Source organism: Aotus nancymaae, unplaced genomic scaffold (assembly GCF_030222135.1).
Source record: "Aotus nancymaae isolate 86718 unplaced genomic scaffold, 86718_ANA_hifiasm-v0.15.2.pri h1tg000022l_1, whole genome shotgun sequence".
Lineage (NCBI taxonomy): Eukaryota > Metazoa > Chordata > Mammalia > Primates > Aotidae > Aotus > Aotus nancymaae.
In genome coordinates this window covers 42,704,511-42,724,977 of record NW_026988435.1, presented here as the reverse complement: position 1 = coordinate 42,724,977, position 20,467 = coordinate 42,704,511, and the positions used below count along the sequence as shown (strand labels likewise).

The 20,467-nt window shown below is 42.9% G+C and overlaps 1 protein-coding gene across 1 annotated transcript in view; it reads right to left on the bottom strand.

The window, feature by feature from the left end:
* The window catches only part of PCP4 (Purkinje cell protein 4), a 63,083-nt gene that overhangs the window by 31,694 nt on the left and 10,922 nt on the right, over positions 1-20,467 (bottom strand). The gene's annotated exons all lie outside the window — the stretch shown is intronic.

Below are 20,467 nucleotides of genomic sequence, written 5' to 3'. Positions count from 1 at the left end.
ATGGAGAGAGGAACATTTTGTCAATCTCATTTTTTGGTTGTTATCAAAAAATATGCTTTGAGTTGAAAGGGACTGAAAAGCTTATAAAGTCTCTAACTTTCAGGTGAAGAAAACGAGGGAGGTAGGGAGCATGACTTGGCCCAGATCATGCAGCTAATGAGTGGTAGAGTTAAGACTGGAGCCTGGACTTCCTTGCCCTCAGGAATTGCTACTGTGACACCACTGTCTAAATAGCAGAGCACTGAACACGGGGAAAAACCACCACAGGTGACTAAAGGATAAGGGTACCCTCAAAATGAATATTTGGGTCAGGTCTTCAGCCTAAAAACAATATCATTAAAATAACAATTAGTTCCCCTTGGCATTCAACATTGTCATGAGAAATTCTCAGATCATTCATTAACCCTTAACTAATGATAAATGGATCATCTGGGAAGCCTTTGCTTTCAGAGTCTGAGAAGTGTAAATTAATAAGGTAAATAATCAAGATTGATATTAACAAAGTGAACCATCCTCACGTATGCTTGTTGCCTTATGCAGACGATAATCCAAGAAAAAAGCAAAGCAAAGCTTCCCATTTATTACGAATACCATTTGCCCTCTATCTGAGTCAATGCGAAATGATTTAAACCAGGTAAACTATTTCTTAAATATAGTAGATCGGCAAGTAAAAATGCCTGCTTCTTTTTGTCTGTCCTTATGTTGATGACTCCTCTTTTTAAACACACGGCTGGTACGTTTGCTGCACTGGGTGGAAATCTGACTACTATTGATTTGGACCAAATCCGAGATGCAACAGCCACCTCAGGTGATTAAACTCTGGCATTCAAATCCAGTATCTTTCCCTGCATAATTCATAGATGCCTCACATAAAAGAAAAATGCACAGTATAAAAGAACAGTGTTTTAGAGTAGAATAAAGTCAAATTAAATGGAAGGCAAGTGCAAAATAGGGACACACTCAACCCCACTGTCTTTAAATGCCTTAAACATGGATGCCTTTCAAATGTCATGAATAACATGTTCCATAAAAGATCACTTTTTAGAAACCAGAGGAGAGCCAAAATGAAATGTGCACAGAGAGGAAAAGGAGTCATTTTTTTCGGGATTTTAAGACACGGTTTTTTGTGTGTGTCAGGTTGTATTTAATGGAGGCACAATGAAGCTGATTTATGTCATAAAAGAAGATGTCTCGCATCAGAAAATGATTCCAACAAAAAAGAACTTGTTATTGAAAGTATCTCATTTCAAAATCCTTTGAGATCTTTTGATATTTTCAATGAAGGCCGAGGGCAGAGGGGGAATTCTCCAAGAGCTACCCTATTCCCAGGATCTGGTCTTTACAATGCCAGGCAGGTGCAGTTTCACTGAACTTATAGTAGAGAGAGTATGCCAGGCTGTGTGTCGGGTAATCGTGGCTCATGCTGCTGGGGCCAGGCTTCAAGGGCCCTCAAGTATCATCGACTCACTGAGTTCTGACAGCGTCCCTGATGGATTATATGCCCTCAGTGTCCTCATCAGCCTTACTTTACCAATCATATCCTGAGGCATAGAGAAGAACTTGCTCAAGTTCACACCATGGGGAAGAGGCAGAGCCAGAATTCAGCCCCCGAGATGCTGGCTCTGGAGCCCTCTCCCTTTTAGCCACTATACATAAGCATCTCTCAGTGCTGTGTGCAGCATCTCTCCTGAGGGCCCCCATCAGCAGGTGGGGAGTTAGGAGGCAGGGAGACTTGCGTTTGAAAGTGAATGTGACTTAATTAGCACCACAGGCTGGTGTTTTGAGAACACTTGGCTTATAGGAAGAAGCAGAGTCAAACAACAGCCAAGGGCTCAGTTTCAGAAATGCTATCAGATCTTTGTTAATGTTTAAATAACATAAGCATCCAGAGCTAGGCTCTAGTAAAATAAAGAGCAGATGGACGGATGGATGGATGGATGGATGGATGGATGGACAAGTAGATGAATGGGTGGATGGATGGATGGATGGATGGACAAGTGGATGAATGGGTAGATGGATGAATAGATGGATGGATGGATGGATGGATGGATGGATGGATGGACAAGTGGATGAATGGGTGGACAGATGGATGGACAAGTGGATGAATGGGTGGATGAATGGGTGGGTAGATGGATGGATGGATGGACAAGTGGATGAATGGGTGGATGGATGGATGGATGGATGAATGGACAAGTGGATGAATGGGTGGATGGATGGATGGGTGGATGGGCAAATGAATTATGGGGATCACTCCACCAGCGTAGAGACCCCTCCGTGTCTCCGCCATTATGGAGTTAGAGCCTGGACATATTCTCCCCCTGCTGAGGGCAGTCGAGCTGAGGAAAAAAGAAGGAAGTGATGAGGCCTGAGTTTGCAGAAGCCTATTCTTGATCCACTGAGCTAATGGCATGTCTGGGTGAGGCCTGCGTGACTATCTATGAGACTATTGTCTCTTGAAGTTCCCGTTCTGGGCTGGTTTTATGACTCTGTTTACCTGCATTCACTAAATCCTGTGATCGCTCACATGTTACTAGAAAAATGCTACCCCTCAAATTATCGCTTGCCTTGATGTTATTTACTGTAACTGTAGTCATTGATAAGAGGATAAGAATCTTTATAGGATAAGAATCTTTTGTCTGTTTTGGGTTCAGCGACCTTTAGATAAACCTGTATGCTACCCCCTCCCATTCTTACTTTGTAATTTTCTGTTCCCTCCTGATAAAACTTTCGTAATGGGACCTACGTCTGTCACTGTATGAAAAAATATACATAAGCTCCTGTGCACCAGAAATAAACAGCTGTCTTGGGCCTGGCCTGATTCAGCCCTCCAGATTTCTTTCTTTCTGTCATTCTTTTCTTCCGCGCACTCTCTCTTCCAGGTATTGGGACCCTCTTGCTGGTCAAGAGACCCCCGGCAGACGTGCCGATCTCATGGACCCCAACAATGAATGAGTAGATAAATGGGCAGATGGATGGGTAGATGGGTGGATGATCAAATGAACAGACAGATGAAGGCAGGTCATTTTCTAAGCAACCACTAGGGAAAAGATTCTTTTTCATGAGGTGATAGAAGTTAACATCCTGGGGAAGAGGCTTCCTTTTCTCTCCACCCGACTCTCATCCCCAAACAGGAGAAGACATAATCACTTCTCTCTGTTCTAAATCAGCTCCAACTACAAGTTCATCATCCTAAGAACATATGTTGCCCACTGAACAGAAGTAGTCACAGTTCAAAATTATCACTTACTATCATTGAACTAATAAATAAAATCAAGTGTTCAAGAAAAAGGGCACAATAAATTGGCTTCAGAGCAAACCCTGATGTGAGATTCTTGAGTTCTGAGCTCTTCCTTAGGAATTTCAGAAATGATTTTATGGCATTATGAATACCATCACTGTGTCATTCAGTTTAGATATCAGTACAATTTAATATGTTAGGGTGTGCAGAAGGCAGGACAAGTTCTCCCTAACCAATTATGCATAGCTGCTATGACCAATTTAATGCTGGTGTAGAAAACATGCTATCAGAATTACCTAGAGAACTAAGCACTAGAGTATTTGAGAACTTCATGAGTGTGGCATTGCGATATCTGAAGAATTTGTCAGCAGATATCTTCTTTGATGTTTTCCAAGAGATCTAGAGAGTGAGTCAAGTATGACTGCTAAGAACATCAGGGGTTGACACGTGTGGGATTTCGCTTATCGTTTCTTCTGGGGAAGGAGATGGTAGTAGAAGAAAAAGTCAGCATCAACTTCAACCACAGCAAAAGCAGAGCCATTAGGTCTCCTAATAATTCCACTCCCAGGAGAATGCCGCCATGAGTCTTGCAGACTATATCACAATACTCAACTCAGATTTTCTCGTTCTTCTCCTGATCATCTCCAGCCTGACACCCACCCTAATGACATCTCTTTCATAAAGTGCTCCTGTTTCAAACCCTCCTCAACATCTTGTCCTCATGCAGACATGGCATCTTCCTGGATGCTCACCCAAAAGTCTAGAAGAAGAACAGCCCCTTCTTCCTTCAACTGCCTGAAATCAGCATCCCTGGTGCTTAAGTCAGCTCTGTGTCTAACCATATCAGGGACCTTGGCCCTCCCTCTTTAAACATGTTAGAGCAGTGTCCCTATTGTTATCCCAGAGACCTCCACAAAAGACAGGTGGCCCTCTGTGGGACAGTGTAGTCCACTCAGATTGACCTTCATGATCACAAATAGTAACACCACTTGGCTCTTTCAAACACAAAACACATTTTCCTCACAATGACTTCCTTCAATATTGTCCTTATTTCACCATTGCCACATATTTATTTGTGTATATTGTTTATATATATATATATAGCTATGTGTGTGTCTGTGTGTGTGTGTGTATTTCACCATGCTATATAACCCATCTAAGCCTCAATACAATAATTCAAAATCACAGACTTCATCCTTGGCCCTGCACCAGGCAGGTGATACATGTACTGGGACTCTGCAGAGGAGTCACAGGAGGACCCAGGGAGGCAGGTGAGATGCTCTGGGTTCTTAAACACATGCCAAGCAACTCACGTGGCCTCAGAAAGCAAGGTTTCCATTCTTGGCAGTGTTCATGAATAAAAGTAGAGCATTTCAGAATTTAATAAAACCCCAATTAAAGGGAATCTAAATAACAAATGGGTATATGAAGATCCTTGTGCCTCTTTAAATGTTTCCTCTGATAATCTCATACACGCCCAATACCCATAAAAAGGCAGGAGAGGTGTTTAACGGTGTAATTTTTGAAGTACATTTTTCTGACAGTCCTGTTGCACCAAGGTCTGCAAGAAAGTAGTGAAGGCAATATATAACAGAGTATGAGGCAGATGCTTGTTATGCTATGACTTTATCAAAGAGGGCAGTGCCAGAAGTGAAAGAGAGAGGATGGGAAGGTGGGAAGTGCAGAGGGAGCTGCTACCAGGATTCTTCATCAGACTGGCCGTTGAGCGGTATAACCAAACGCTGATCCTCCCAGCCTCGGAGAGTAACCATCCCTATACTCCCTATGTCCACAAGTTCAATTGTTTTGATTTTTAGACCCGACAAGTAAGTAAGAATATGCAATGTTTGTCTTTCTGTACGTGGCTTATTTCACTTAACATAATAATCTCCAGTTCCATCCACGTTGTTGCAAATGACAAGATCTCATTCTTTTTATGGCTGAATAGGGGAGGTGGGGATGGTTAATAGGTACAAAAAATAGTTAAAGAATAAATAAGACCTAATATTTGATAGCACAACAGGGTGACTATAGTCAGTAATAACTTAACTGTATGTTTTTAAACAATTTAAAGAGTGTAATTGAATTGTTTGTAACTCAAAGAATACATGCCTGAGAGAAAGGATACCCCATTCTTCATGATGTATTTATTTCACGTTGTGTGCCCGTATCAAAATGTCTCGTGTACCCTATAAATATATACACCTACTATGTACCCACAAAAATTTAAAAAAGGTCTTAAAACACAAAACCCTAAGTGCTGATCTGGCCGTGTGGCCCTGAGAGCTGTGTGAACTGTATCTGAAGACAGAACCTCTAGGGAGAAGGCTAACGAGTTATCCACAAGCCGCCGTCTCTCACTGATCCATGGTGCTCCACAGAGCACCACTTTTCAATGCATCTGGACCTTGCAAGGTCTTGCAATTGACATCTGCCTGGGTTGATGAGGTAGCCCCAAGGCAAGAGGTGGAGGTGAAGGTGAAGGTGGAGGTGGAGGTGATTGATGTGGGCAGGAGTTGACATGCTGCTACTGTGCACCTGCCTGAAGTCTGCAGAACCCACGCTGAGCCAGCCACCCACGCGGGTCCTCCGAGAAAGCCTAAAGTGACACATGACAGGTGTCTGACTCAGCACATAGACACGGCTGGGTGACTTTTTTTCCCACTAAGTTGCAAAACCACAAACAATCCCTTCATATTCAATACCCTGCTAGTTGGATGGACCACACCAAGTTCCAGGTGAATAGCTGGCCTTGGATCCATTTCTCTCTGTATTTTGAGCTTAGAATGGACATAAAGATATGTCTGACCATAACTATGCTAAAGTTAGGAGCTGTGCAACACCATTAATACATAGGTCTTCAGTTCAGGGCTTAAATAGAGAACGTGCTGGCATCCTGAATGTCACTAACAGTCCCACAAACCATTTCCTTTGAAAACAAAAAACTCAATTACTTCTCTGTCTACTATTCTTCCTCATGAAATCTATTACAAAATCACAGTGTTCTTGAAATAGCCACCACTGGGTAAGGCAAGCAAGGCATTTCCCTTGGGCACAAAATTTAAGAGGACTCCAAGAAACTCAGTAATCAAAATAAATCATACGTTAATGCAATATTTTTTTAAATAAGAAAGTACTGCAAAAAGCCATGATGAACAAAATATTAAAATTTTGGCTGGTCATGGTGGCTCACACCTGTGGGTGGGTGGGTGAATCACCTGAGGTCAGGAGTTTGAGACCAGCCTGGCCAAAATGATGAAACCCCATCTCTACTAAAAATACAAAAAATTAGCCAGGCACAGTGGCTAGCACCTGTAATCCCAGCGACTCTGGAGGTTGAGGCAGGAGAATCACTTGAACCTTGGAGGCAGAGGTTGCAGTGAGCCGAGATCGTGCCATTGTGCTCCAGCCTGGGCAACAAGAGAGAGACTGTCTCAAAATAAACAAATATTAAAATTTTAAATAGACAGGACTGGAATTACTGATATTTCCTTCTGCCTGGGTCTTCAGTGTGGCTCAACCCAGCACTAGTCACCATGTTTCCCTGAAGTAAGGAAAAGAGTAGAGAAACTAGGTCATTCCCAGCTTTCAGAAAATTATTCTAATATAGTCATTGAAACCTTTTCACTCCATCATGTGCCATGCCTGGGTCTGAAGGACTTCTGTCCTTGTTTTGAGAGTGTTTATGACATGACTTCCATATTTTGTCATCCTTACCCATAAAATCCATGTGCCATTTATATGCCAGTAAGAAGCCAGCTCACCAAAACCTGTGTCATCATTCATCATAACCCAGAACAGGGGACAGATCCTGCCTGTGTGGGAAATCATTCATCCCCGTTCAGTGTGTCCCATCTTTAGGATAAAATACAAGTTCACATTAAAAGACACTTAATTTTCATTCCAGAGGGTGAAGAATATGAAATGTGAAATAAATTCCAGCCGGTTAAATTTGGGGTCCAAATTGCAGTCTAATATTTTTTTCTGAATTTATGTCTCTACCATTTAAGTGGGTAAATTTATATTCTCTAAGAACTTGTTTTGATATTTAATTTGGTGAGATATGGTTTGACTGGGGGTCATCACTTTTGAAGACTCCTAAGGGTTAAGGAACAAGGAGGCTTCTGAAACCACCAGGGCCTGGGACATCCCCAAATTTCTCAGGGTGCCACACACCCCACACTTTCTTTCCCATCTCCCCAGTAGACTTGCCTATGTGGCCACCAAATATTGGAAAGAGCTTTCTATATGAATTTAGCTTTGGCAACACTAGAAAGAGGAAGAGAGTCCTCATGCAGCGAGGTCCACAGGGGACAAGGGAAAACTGGGCCCACAGAGGCCCTTGGCTCACAGAGGCATTCCTTCTCAGCCCCATTATCAAGCCACACAGGGATGGAAGTGAAATGGGCTCCTCCTATTCCTCCTGTCAGCCGCTCACGGCTGCTGTGCAGGAAAACTTCTCTAGTTAAAGGACTGTCATGTCTCCCTAGGCTAAGAAGTAAAGATTATTCTTTAAAGTGAATCATGCAAAGTAGGTACATTTATCAATGTGCAAAGCCATCAGCAGTAAAAGTCACGGGTACAGGATCAGACAGGTACCCAGACTCAGCCAGGGGAAGGGACCAATTCCCAGACTATTTGTTTTGCCTTTACTGAGCCAGGCCCTGGACTAGGTCTGAGGGTCCCAAGCAGAAGGGACCCACTGCTCCCACTTCGGTGGCTCATAGGCTGGAGAGCCAGGCAGAGAATAAAGCAGCCATCTCGGTGTGCAGGGGAGGAGCTGAGACCCAAGAATGATTGACATCAGGGACAGTGGGGGAGTACCCTAACTCACAACGCTGTCTGGTCTTGAGGGAGGCGTGCTAGCCACGGACTGTCCCCGCCAGCTGCATATCACTGGAGAAATTCCTCATTGAAGTCTCAGTCCCCTCCCTGCCTAACAAAAATGATAATCCATGCCTCCTACTGGCATATCTAAAGGACCTGGACCCAGCAGTCATGCTTTCCCCTCCTGTCCATCAAGGACAGAGTTTTCCACAAGAGCCATTGTTGAATGATATGAAATGGGTAGTTTCTCTCTCTGAAGAGAGAGGAAGTATTTGTTCCAAAGTTCTCTTTAGAATTTTGCCCCCTGTTCCCAACATCTGACCTCTGTTGTCCCCTGTTTAAAAGGAGCTGCTGAGATTCTGCAAAGGAAGGAAAGTAAATCTATCTCGTTCTCATGGTGGCTTGAATTCTCTCGTTAGTAAGTGCTACTTAACACCGTCTATCCCCCGGTGATGTGTCTACTTCTAAGTTATTTTTCTCCACAGTGCTGTCTTCTCTTTGTGCTGTAGCATCCTGATATCAACACTTCTAATGCTTTCAGGGTTTTTAATCTCCCCTGGAATGGCAGCATCTCAACAAGCAGGTCTTTAGATGGGTCATAAATAAGGGGGAAAATACAAATCTGCGTATCTTTGGCCTATATTGCAGATGGGGACCATGGAGTTTCAGATATTGCATATTCCTCACAAAATCAACACCCCACACAGGAGAGACACAAAAGGCAGGACTGCCCCCAGTGACCCCAGTGAGCCTTTCTAAGGGTTTCCTGTCTGCTTTCTCTGAATCATCATGTTTGTAAAGAAACAAAAAGGCCTGTTACTATGGTATTAAATTTAATGTTATCTTGACAAAGTCTAATCAGGCTCTTAGATGATCAGTCTTTAAATGAACAGAGGAGCAAAGCCACAGAGATTGCACAGTGAAATGGCATCAACAGCCCGGCAGGTCAGCAGGTAGCTGATGACTGCTTGGGGCCACCTCGATCATTAAGCAAATGGATTCTCAGGAACATCAAAGGCATATCATTAAAGGTACCTTTGAAATCAAAGGTGCTGTATTTGTCTGAAGAGCAGAAGAGACTTTTATGCCTACATTTTGTGATAGAGATAGAAAAGATTTCATTTCTTGCCAGTGATATTTTTAAGTCGTCTATAATTCTCCTAATAACATTCCAAAAATTGAGCATTAATTTAATCCCTAAAGGTGTAGAAATTAATGTCAAAAGAAAACTTCAGCTAGAAGGTTTAAAAAAAAAAAAGCTGGTTAAAAAAAGTGATGAGATCTTCAATGACAAATGCATTAACCTTTCTAATTCTTCTACTGGTCTTTCACTCTCACCTCTGGAAGACCCAAAGGCTGGAATTCTGCCTCAAATACTATGTGCTATTCCTAGCACTTTTTATCCTGGCCTTTACGGGAAGAGAATTAATTAGCATCACTGCAGTTTAGGCAAACCATTTATAAAGGTACCATCATTTTCAGGTATCCATGATTTATTTTATTGGAATGAATTTTACAATTTTTTTCACAGTCACATTTTTAAAATTAGCATTTTCTACTCTAAAAAATCTTTTTTGTGCCAATTTTCATGTAGAAGAACACCGTTTTCTATTTGCAAAAATAGGATCTGGCCATTATGAAATTTTTGGAACACAGATACACAAGGAAAAAAGCCACCTACAATTCAACTCATCGGAGTTAATCCATGTTAATACTTCAGAATATTTTCTTTCAGTCTTCTTAAAAATGGACATATATAAATATAGTCTCGGTTTTATAAAACCAACCACATGCCATATATCATTTCATAAAGGTGTATGTTACAACTTAAAGAACGGTTGCTATGTAATGACTTCTCTGTGGACTCTTCTAATTTCCCAGATTTCACAGTGGAGTGTCCAGCCCACACTATTGAGTTCACTTGGAATTCCTCCTGACTTTTCAAATCTTACATATTTCATGCCTGCCAATAAAGCCACTTGCTTATTCAGTATGGCTCAACAAAGATTCATGGTGACAACCTGTGTGTTGCTGTCAGTTTCCTGAAAATTAATATCCTAGAAGGTTCTTCCAAATGGTCCTTGAAGATGGGCAGAGCCACTACAACTTTTGCAGTGTGGTGGGCTGAATTGAGACCTCCACCCACAATTCACATGAGAAAGTCCTAAACCCCATTACCTCACAGTGTCATCCTATTGGAAGATAACAACTTTGCAATCAAGTTAAGAAGGGCTCATTGGAACGGGTGCTAATCAAATATAACTGTGTCCTTATTAAAAGGGTCAATCTGAACTCAGACATGCAGAGGGAAGACAGTGTAGACACACAGGGAGAAGATGGCATCTACAAGGGCAGGAGAGGGGCCTGGAGCAGACCCTCCCTCACAGTCCTCAGAAGGAACCAACTCAGCAGACATCATGATTGTAAACTTCTGGTCTCCAGAACTGTGAGAACACATTTCTGTTGTTTATTGCCCATGGACTAATTAGTACATGCAGACAGCAACATAGGAAAAGGCAGACTCATGCACAGGGGCTGATAGAACAACGCTCAGAAAAGAAAGCTGGGCACAGGCCTGGCTCTGCAGATCCTGACGCCTGCCCTGGCATCCTGTCCCAGGGGATGGAGAGGGCGCCCGGCTTTGCGGGAAGCCAAGGGCCCGGGGAGGACTTCTCCTTCAGTGCAGCTTGGGTGCGTGCCCTCTGAAGGGAGTGGGTGGGCTGCATTCTCTCCTGAACCTGAAACCACATGGAGGTAGGACACTGTCCCTAGGTTAGAAAGACATATGTCTTCCCTAGACCACATGCCCAGATCTGTTTCTCTAGCCCCAAGCCAGAAGTTTCCCCAGCTGCCAGTGTGACGTCCTTCTCAGCCGCCTTGTGAGGGCAGCGCCTTGCAGGTCGAGGAGCTGTGGTCGGAGCAGAGGGAGGGAGCTGGGAGCTCCATTAGGCCTCAGGCTTGTGGCTTCTTAGCAAAGAATGCCTCCCATGGTCCTGGCTCCCCTGGGATTATGTGGTTGAATAGCCCCCTGGAGCAGGAGCAGGTGGCCCTTGCTGAGTGTCACTTTGAGAAGGAGCAGGACAGAAACCCATTTAAAGGCTCTGACTGAGGCTGCTGTTCAGAATCAAAAGCGCTCCCACTCATTGAATGCCCTCCCTGAGGTCGCAGACCCTGCCATGATTTACAAGGACCAGGAACATGGGTCACTCTGGGGTCATTTTGTTACTTTTCTATACTTCAGGTATTCATTATAAAGTAACATTTAGAAACTGTTGCACTATGTGATTTAATTTACTTAAAAGCCGGTATGACCATGCTATTCTCAAAACGGTGCAAATACCTTGCATGGTAATCAGGCTTATTTTTATTTAAGGTGTGCTGGTAAGAATGTGGGCTCTGGGGCCAAGGGTAGAAAGAAGGGACTGACTATAGGCACACAAAGGAAATTTCCAGGTGATAGAATAGTCTATCTCTCTCTCTCTTTTTTTCTTTAGACGGAGTCTCACTCTGTCGCCCAGCCTGGAATGTAGTGGCACGATCTCAGCTCACTGCAGTCTCTGCCTTCTGAGTTCAAGTGGTTGTCCTGCCTCAGCCTCCTGAGTAGCTGGAATTACAAGCACATACCACCATGCCTGTTCACTATATTGGCCAAGCTGATATCGAACTCCTGACCTCAGGCGATCCGCCTGCCTCTCAGCCTTCCAAAGTGATGGGATTACAGGTATGAGCCACCACACCCGGCCAGAATAGTCTATATCTCAATTATAAGACTGCATATGTGTCAAAACTCATCGAGCATACAACTAAAAGGGGTAGATTTTACTACATGCAAATTACACAATAATAAACTTAATCTCAAAAATAAATGTGCTGGAATCCAAGTGCCCAGGTTATCCCAGCCCTGGCCCCCAGCAGCTGTGTGGCCCAGTTCAGGTCACTTAACTTCTCTGAGCCTCAGTGTCTATTTTTATTAAATAAGAATAACAACATACCCACCTCATTAACATGTGAGAATTAAATGAGAGAAAAATGCTCATATTGCATGGATCTGGTCGCTAAGAAAAATCAGACAACACAATAATGGTAAAAAACAGGCTTAAAAAAGAGGTTTCTCCTTTTGTCTGTCGTATTCAACTTGCAGCATAATAAAGGTAACGAAAAACGTGTACTGAGCTGACAGTTGGAAGACCAGGAGTAAATTCGGCTGAATTACCACAAATAAATGATTCTACTCCTCAAAGCCTCAGCTTCTTTATCTGACTGGTTTCTTTTCATGGTGAATTAACATAACCTATGTACCTCACATCAATGTTAAGAGGCTTCAAACAAAGAATATTTCGTGATCATTTTTTCTCACGAAGGATGCAGGCTTTACCTATGTTATTAAGTTGTTAATTTCAGCTGAAGTTTCCTGGACCTCTGATTCTGACAGATAGAGTTTGTGTGTTTCATACAAATCACACCTCCCATTTTTTCTAGAAAGGGAAGATACAGAAGGAGGGTATGCTGATGACAAAGAAATGTGGATGGAAGACCATATTTCTTAATGTGGTCTTCACATAACGGGAACGCAGTGGCCTTGTTACAAGGTTTGTGCATCTGGTCCCCAATCAGCAGCCTCTCCTGAAGCCAGAATTTGGATCAAAGGGCACAGGAATCAACAAACAAGCACCTCCATTTATCCCAGCTACAGCCACATTCACCTGCCCGCTCCCCCACAAGCCACCCTTGGAAGCCCCATGAATCTGTAGCGTGCTAGGATAATGCATAAACACGGGTGTTTACCACCTTCTGCCTCTGAACTGTGCCCAAAGAAATGCTTCTCCATCCACCACACTTCTCTTATTGCCTTCCTGAATTTGTGTTGAATCCTTAGATTAGTCTCAGAATAAAGACTGCTGGTGGATAAGCCAGATGCTAGCGAGGGCAGCTGCTGTGATTAGAAAAAAAAATAACAGTGAGCTCTCAGACAAAAGCAAAGAGACCCAAGTGTTTATTACAAGGTTATATTCTCACAGTGTATGCAGAAGGTGCCAGATTGAAGCAGGACAGAGAAGAATAGATGAGATTCAATTTCTCTCCCCATCCCTAGAAGTTATGGCTGACCAGCCAGATGCAAGAGTAACAGAGGGTGGAAAATTGTCAATAAAAGATCAGTGTAACGACAGAAACTGAGCTGTGCCTGTAACTCACCCATTTAAGGGCAAGTCTTTCTTATACAGATGATTAGGGAAAAAATCAACAGGCAGGGCCAGTCTTCTAGAACTAAATGAAACTGACGATGTAATCATTTCAAGAACACCAAGAACGCCTGCCTGTCCCTCTGAGGATGATGTGGTTCTTCTAGTAATTTTATACTTCAAAGGCTAGGGAAGCTGATGTGAGTTCCACAGACCCGCATGTAGTCTTCCTGGATCACAGAAACTGGACACAGAGAAAGAGGCATCTTTTCTTTGCTTTCAGCAGTAACACCAGCTAACCATTCCCCCAGTCCTCCCCAATGCAGCTGGTAAAACGCCATGCCAGGTGTGCACAGATAAAACCCAAAGAATGACCAAAGACCACAGCATGAAACGTCCCAATACCTGGGAGACTCTTGCCCTGCCAGTCCCTCAGCAGCCATCCATCCTGAATGATCTCTCACCACAGCCACACCGGCTCTGCCACGGTTGAACCAAGCATAATCTCCTGCTGCATTCAGCATCCTCATTAAGTGAACAAAAAGGTGTGAGAAAGAAAGGACACAGGCCAAACCCACTGCTACAAAGAGAAGCCCATATTTAGAGCTGAGTGAATAGATGACACCTCCAAGTTCGGCAAAGATGTTTCTCTTCCTTTGCGCTAAGGCACAAGGCTCTGCTGCAAATGCAAGCAGCTCCACTTTTTCAGTCACAGTAACAACAGCTAAACACTTTCATGGAAACAAGCCTACTATGAGATGGATGCTACCTTTATCCTGACTTGATGGAGATAAAACTTGAGACACAGAGAGGTTTAGAAATATGCCCAGGCATGTTACAGCTACGTGAGGGGGTCAAATCGAATTTGAGTCTGGGCAGATCGACTTGGTAGTCTGAGCACTTGCCATTTAATCTTTCCTGTCTAGTGGGGGAAACATTGGCTTGGAAGATGGAAAACCTGATTGGATGACCCTTTCTGCCATCAACAATGCGGACACGTCATGCCTCAGTCCTTCTGGTTGCAGAGGTGGGATCAGGTTTCCTGCCCTTTCTTACTTTAAAGCAACATTGTGGAAATGTATGACATCACACAAGACTCTCCATTTGAATATATGTGGGCCATTTTAGGAAAAAGGACAAATGCATTTCACAAGATTGTCAGAGAACTCAGTAACGCATCACTCAGGGACCTGAGTCCGCTGTGATGGCAAAACTGCAGACGTGTTTCATGCATCTGTGAGGACAGGACCCCAGGACCATGAAAACAGCTCTTGTTTCATAATTCACTCTGTCCAGGTCTCAATGTGTTTAACTGGCTTCCTAGACGCCCATGCAAAACCTCTTCCTAAGGAGGCTAATGCAACTGTTCTGCAATGACTTCTTGTGATGAAATCCAGATGTGTGGTTTATTTGGCAATATGCCTCTCCAGCAGTGAGTGTCCCAAGCTTCAGAAGCTGGAGCCTTTCTTTTTTGGTATAATAACAAACAAACATCCAGGTTTTTCCCCCAACATTCAACTAAAACAAAAATAGCTTCAGAAAACAGTAGAAGCCCGAGGTTGTATACTTTTGGAAGAATGGGAATGTTTTGTCCTAAATCAGCTGTCACAGTCCAAGAAGTGAATTGAGACTCAGATTAGAAAGCAGGTAGAAGTTACATGGGCCATTTGATCAGCTGCTCCCTGCGGAAGTAAAAATTCTACCCTCCCCATATAAAAATGCACACACAATCATCACTACCAACAACCAACTCATTCCAGCAGCTGTGCCTCCTTCATAATAGATATTTGTCCCATATTTCATTTCAAATTCCTCTGAAATCCAGAAAGATTTAATTGACTGGAAAATAAACCCAGTTCCAATTTAGTTACACGTTGTCTTCCAGGGACAAGGCACCTACAAATGGCCAGAGCTCACGCCGCCAAATTACTTCCTACCTGCACATATTGCTCCTGGCATTACTAAGGTAGGCCTCTTTATTTCCAAAGCCCAGTGTGTAAAAACGTTTCTTTAATTGTAAAAGCCTAGTACATCTGCATTCTGTGTCCCTCTGAACATAAGAAGAGGAAGTGAGGACCGAAGACTCAATGGAAAAAGACTTGGGACAAAACTGGCCAGTGGCTGCTTTCACCTGCATAAACACTCCAACGCTCAGTAAAGACAGTTGGAATCAGAATTTGAGGACAATTTGCACATGGAGTTTAGCATTTATATGGCCTTTAAATACACACACACACACACACACACACACACACACGTGCATGTACACATTCCAAGTGATTTTGAATCCATTTTATTACTCATCAAAAGAGCCCTCAGCATCAGCCAAGCTGATCCTTGAACACAATAGTTTCTTATTCAAGCACACTGCTACGTAGGCTTCCTCCAAGCTAACTTGAAAGCTCCCTTGGATTTGGGGGAAAGACCCTCCACCCACTGACCTCCATGGTCAGGCTTGGGCCATTTTGAGAGCTTCCACTTGGACAGGGAAATTATATATACATATAAGGCTCCAGACATTGCAAAGATAATGGAATGATGTTTCATTGGCTCTGCCTCTTTTTTTTTTTTTTTTTTTTTCATTAAAAAGCAATTGGGGTGCTTCCCATTTTGACCCAGGGCTGGCTTCATGGGAGAGTGACCCATGTGGTCCCTGAGGGCCTACTCTCAGAAGGGCTTAGTCTGATATGTTGCTGTCCTCATCTTAAAATTCTAATCAATGCTTAACAAGGGGCATCATATTGATTTTTCATTGGGCCCGCAAATTATGTCACTGGTCCTGCTCTACTCCCTGCCACAGTCTCTTACGGATGTCCCAACTCTGAGCTAAGTTACCTCAAAAGAGGTTGAAGGCAGAGGGGTCCGGGAGGGAGGACTGCAGAACTCCGGTGTGCTTTAAATGGTCTCACTTCTGCCTGGACCTGCCTGACTCTTCCGCCGTGTCTCTTTTCCTTGTGATACTGATGGGACGTGAAAGAGCCAGGGTAAGGGCCCCCAAAGCCACTTCTTATACCTCCGGAGTTATATTTGGCAGCGTTTATATTTTGTCATGTGAAAATTCGAAATACTAATCCAATATGCAACTGTGGGGGAACTCTCATAGGAATTTCAGCCAAATCTGGCTCCCAGCAAGAACTCAGCAAAAAAGTGATGACACAGAAATTCATAGAATAGTGCCTGAAAAATGAAACAAATCATCTTTAAAGACAGCAGAGCTAGAACCTGGATGAAAAATAACTATGAACTTGAAGAAAGTATTTGGTGGAGGTGCTTGACAAATTGCTACATCTATTTTAAGAAATTTTCTTGGCCCGGCAAGGTGGCTCATGCCTGTAATCCCAGATCTTTGGGAAGCCAAGGCAGGCAGGAGTTTGAGACCAGCCTGGACAACATGGCCCATCTCTACTAGTTCACATGGTAGCAGGTGCCTGTAATTCCAGCTACTCGGGAGGCTGAGACAGGAGAATCCTTTGAACCCAGGAGGCGGAGGTTGCAATGAGCCGAGATTGCACCATTGCACTCCAGCCTGGGCAAAAAGACCAAACCTCCATCTCACAAAAATAAAAAAGAAAGAAAAGAAATTTTCTTCAAGAAGAGGTAAAATATCCCACATTTCTGAGGTCTAGAACATTTCCAGAAATAAGGATTATAAATCATTCTATTATAAAGACACACGCACGTGTATGTTCATTGCAGCTCTGTTCACGATAGCAAAGACCTGGAACCAACCCAAATGCCCATCAATGATAGACTGGATAAAGAAAATGTGGCACATATACACCATGGAATACTATGCAGCCATAAAAAAGGAGGAGTTCATGTCCTTGGCAGGGACATGGATGAATCTGAAAACCATCATTCTCAGCAAACTGGCACAAGAACAGAAAACCAAACACTGCATATTCTCACTCATAGGTGGGTGCTGAACAGTGAGAACACACGGATGGACACAGAGAAGGGAACATCACACACTGGGGTCTGTGGGGGGGATGGGGGACTAGGGGAGGGATAGTGGGGGTGGGGAGATTGAGAAGGGATAACATTGGGAGAAATACCTAATATAGGTGACGGGGGGATGGAGGCAGCAAACCACCATGGCATGTGTATATCTATGTAACAATCCTGCAAGATCTGCACATGTACCCCAGAAATTAAAGTATAAACAAAAGAAACCACTAGAAGCTCTGAGATAGAGAGTGCCATGATACTCTACCACGAGCAAGCACGGATACTCTCACAAAGGGAAATTACAGACATACCTAAATTTGTGTACACAGTTCTCACAACTGGAACATGTAAATTTTAAAACCAAATAATATGTGCACTTTTAAAAATGTAATTCACTGTCCTCCTGTAATCTCTCTCCAATACACAGAAGACTTTTCACTTTTAGAGAAAGATATAACAAGGCCATAGAGCCCCAATATTGACTGATTTGGATGAGAAAATGTCCAACATGTTTAAAGCAACTTTTATTACCAGGCAGGAGTTCAGAATTAACGATGGTATCATAATGGACATGTTTCTATACAATGAGCTTGAAGATTGCCAAATTCTGAAATGGCTCTAAAATGTATGACTTTTAAGATTAACAGAGCACTATCATAGTGCTATTCCTCAATCAGTATGTGCTGAGCCCCGACTTTTATAAGCTCCAGCTGCTTTGGGAAGATTACCCATGGAATCTCCTTTCCTCTCCTTCCCAGCCCTGAGCAATGGCAAATTAACCCATGCATCCTGGCACTTGCTTTATACAGAGAATAGACCTGAAGCTCTACATGGACACCATAGTACAGTTAATTTTATGTGATTCTGTCTCCCCCTATATGTTTAAGGGGTAAGGACCATGTCTTATTGATTCTCCACCAATGTGAGTTCAATGGTATAGTGCTGGGAAGATGAAAAGGTGTAGAAGAAGATGTAGTCTCTCTCTCTCTCTCTCCCTCTCTCTCTCTCTCTCTCTCTGCATAATCTAGAAGAAAAAAACAAATGTGACTAACAAAATGTGTGATGACTGATTATATATGCAATGGTCTTGGCCATAAAAAGGGCCACCATTTTCTGGAAAAAATGTTTTATAAAAATTGTATGTGTTGGGGTTCAGAATGCTCTTTCTTATGCAAACAGAGCCCTAGAGAGTAAGCAAGGCATAAAGGTGATCGGTGTAACTTCAGAGTCAAGAACATTACCAGGCAAAACAGAAGAAAACTTTGCCAACAAGGATCTTGTTTCTTTGATTGTTTTGTTTTGTTTTGTGTTTGTTTTTGTTTTGAGGCAGAATCTGGCTCTGTTGTTTAGGCTGGAGGGCAGTGGCATGATCATGGCTCACAGCAACCTCCACCTCCCAGGCGCAAACCAGCCTCCTATCTCAAGGCCTCCTGAGTAGCTGGGAATAGAGGTATGCACCACCATGCCCAGCTAATTTTTTTTTTTAATTTTTGGTAAAGATGGGATTTTGCCATGTTGCCCAGGATGGTCTCTAACTCCTGGGCTTAATCAGTCCTCCTGCCTGGGCCTCCCAAAATACTGGGATTACAGGAGCAAGCCACTGTGCCCAACAGGGTCTTAATGAAACATTCCGCAGGGTAGCAATATTAACATTTCTCAGCTTCTCCATGTGTGACTGAATGGGAGCCTGGGAGTGTCAGAGTGGAAGCTGGAATTCCTAGAAATAGAGCTGAAGACCTGATGAAGAAAAAACTGACTTTGTCAAGATTTCTGCAGCTATTCTTTTTTCACTCAAGACTAAAAAAATAGGACAATTTTAATTTAATAAATTACTTGTGCAAACTCTAAGTGGAATTTGGACAGGGTTAAAATAAATTGGGTTGTATCCAGAAAATGGAGGATTTAATAGGATAGAAAATGTGGAAGTGAAACTTAGGCTGGCTTTTTCTCAAGAAGCTCTGCGATTTTGCCCAAGATTAATTGTTGGACACTCAGTCCCCTATTTTAAAATGACCACTTTGAATGAAATGACAAAAGATGTCCTTCTCTGATTCCCTGAATTCTAAGTGGAACTATAAAAATGACAGTCTTTCTCAAGGTCAATAGTCCTTAAGCAGGCTGACGTCACCCCAAGGAAGAGCAGAGTCACCATGCTCAGTGGCATAGATTGTTCACAGCACAACTTCAGGGGGTGCTGTTGGCACAGACCACAGCGTCAATGGCATCTCTGGGGTTGTAAGCTGCTTCACTGTCACAAACACTCATGGTAAAGAAGACTCTGGAATTTGTATATATATTTGTGTAGGATCTAAGATCTATTTAAAAATTAGGTTTCATCAACAGATGGTAGAGAGGATATGGAGAAATAGGAACACTTTTACACTGTTGGTAAGAGTGTAAATTAATTCAACCATTGTGGAAGACAGTGTGGCAATTCTTCAAGGATCTAGACCCAGAAATACCATTTGACCCAGCAATCCCATCCCAAAGGATTATAACTCATTCTACTACAAAGATACATGCACATGTATATTTATTGCAGCACTATTCACAATAGCAAAGACTTGGAACCAACCCAAATGCCCATCAGTGATAGACTGGATAAAGAAAATGTGGCACATATATACCATGGAATACCATGCAGCCATAAAAAAGGATGAACTCATATCCTTTGTAAGGACATGGATGAAGCTGGAAACCATCATTCTCCACCAACTAACACAAGAAAAGAAAACCACATACCACATGTTCTCACTCATGAGTGGGAGTTGCAATGAGAATACATGGACACAGGGAGGGGAGCATCACACACCAGGACCTGTCAGGGGGTGGGGGCCTGGAGGAGACATACTATTAGGAGAAATACCTAATATCGATGACGAGTCAATGGTTGCAGCAAACCACCATGGCACGTGTATGCCTATGTAACAAACCTGAACGTTCTGCACATGTATCTCAGAATTTAAAGTATAATAACAATAAAAACATTAGGTTTTGTCAATAGCTAATATCTGGATTGATGCTGACATCATCACCTGGTGGGTAGGAAAGGGTAGGAGTTTCACGATTGGAGATTGTCCCAGACACACTGCCTGCTGCCTTGCTGTCAGAATATCATCATGTGATGCATTGTAGTTCTTTGTGTTCCATTAAGAGGATTTATAGATTATACGATTTACCTTTAACTAAACCAATCTTCCCACAGTAGGTAAGTGGCTTTTAAAATCTCCTATGCAGTCACAGGACACAACATAGATGAACCCTTGAAGACATT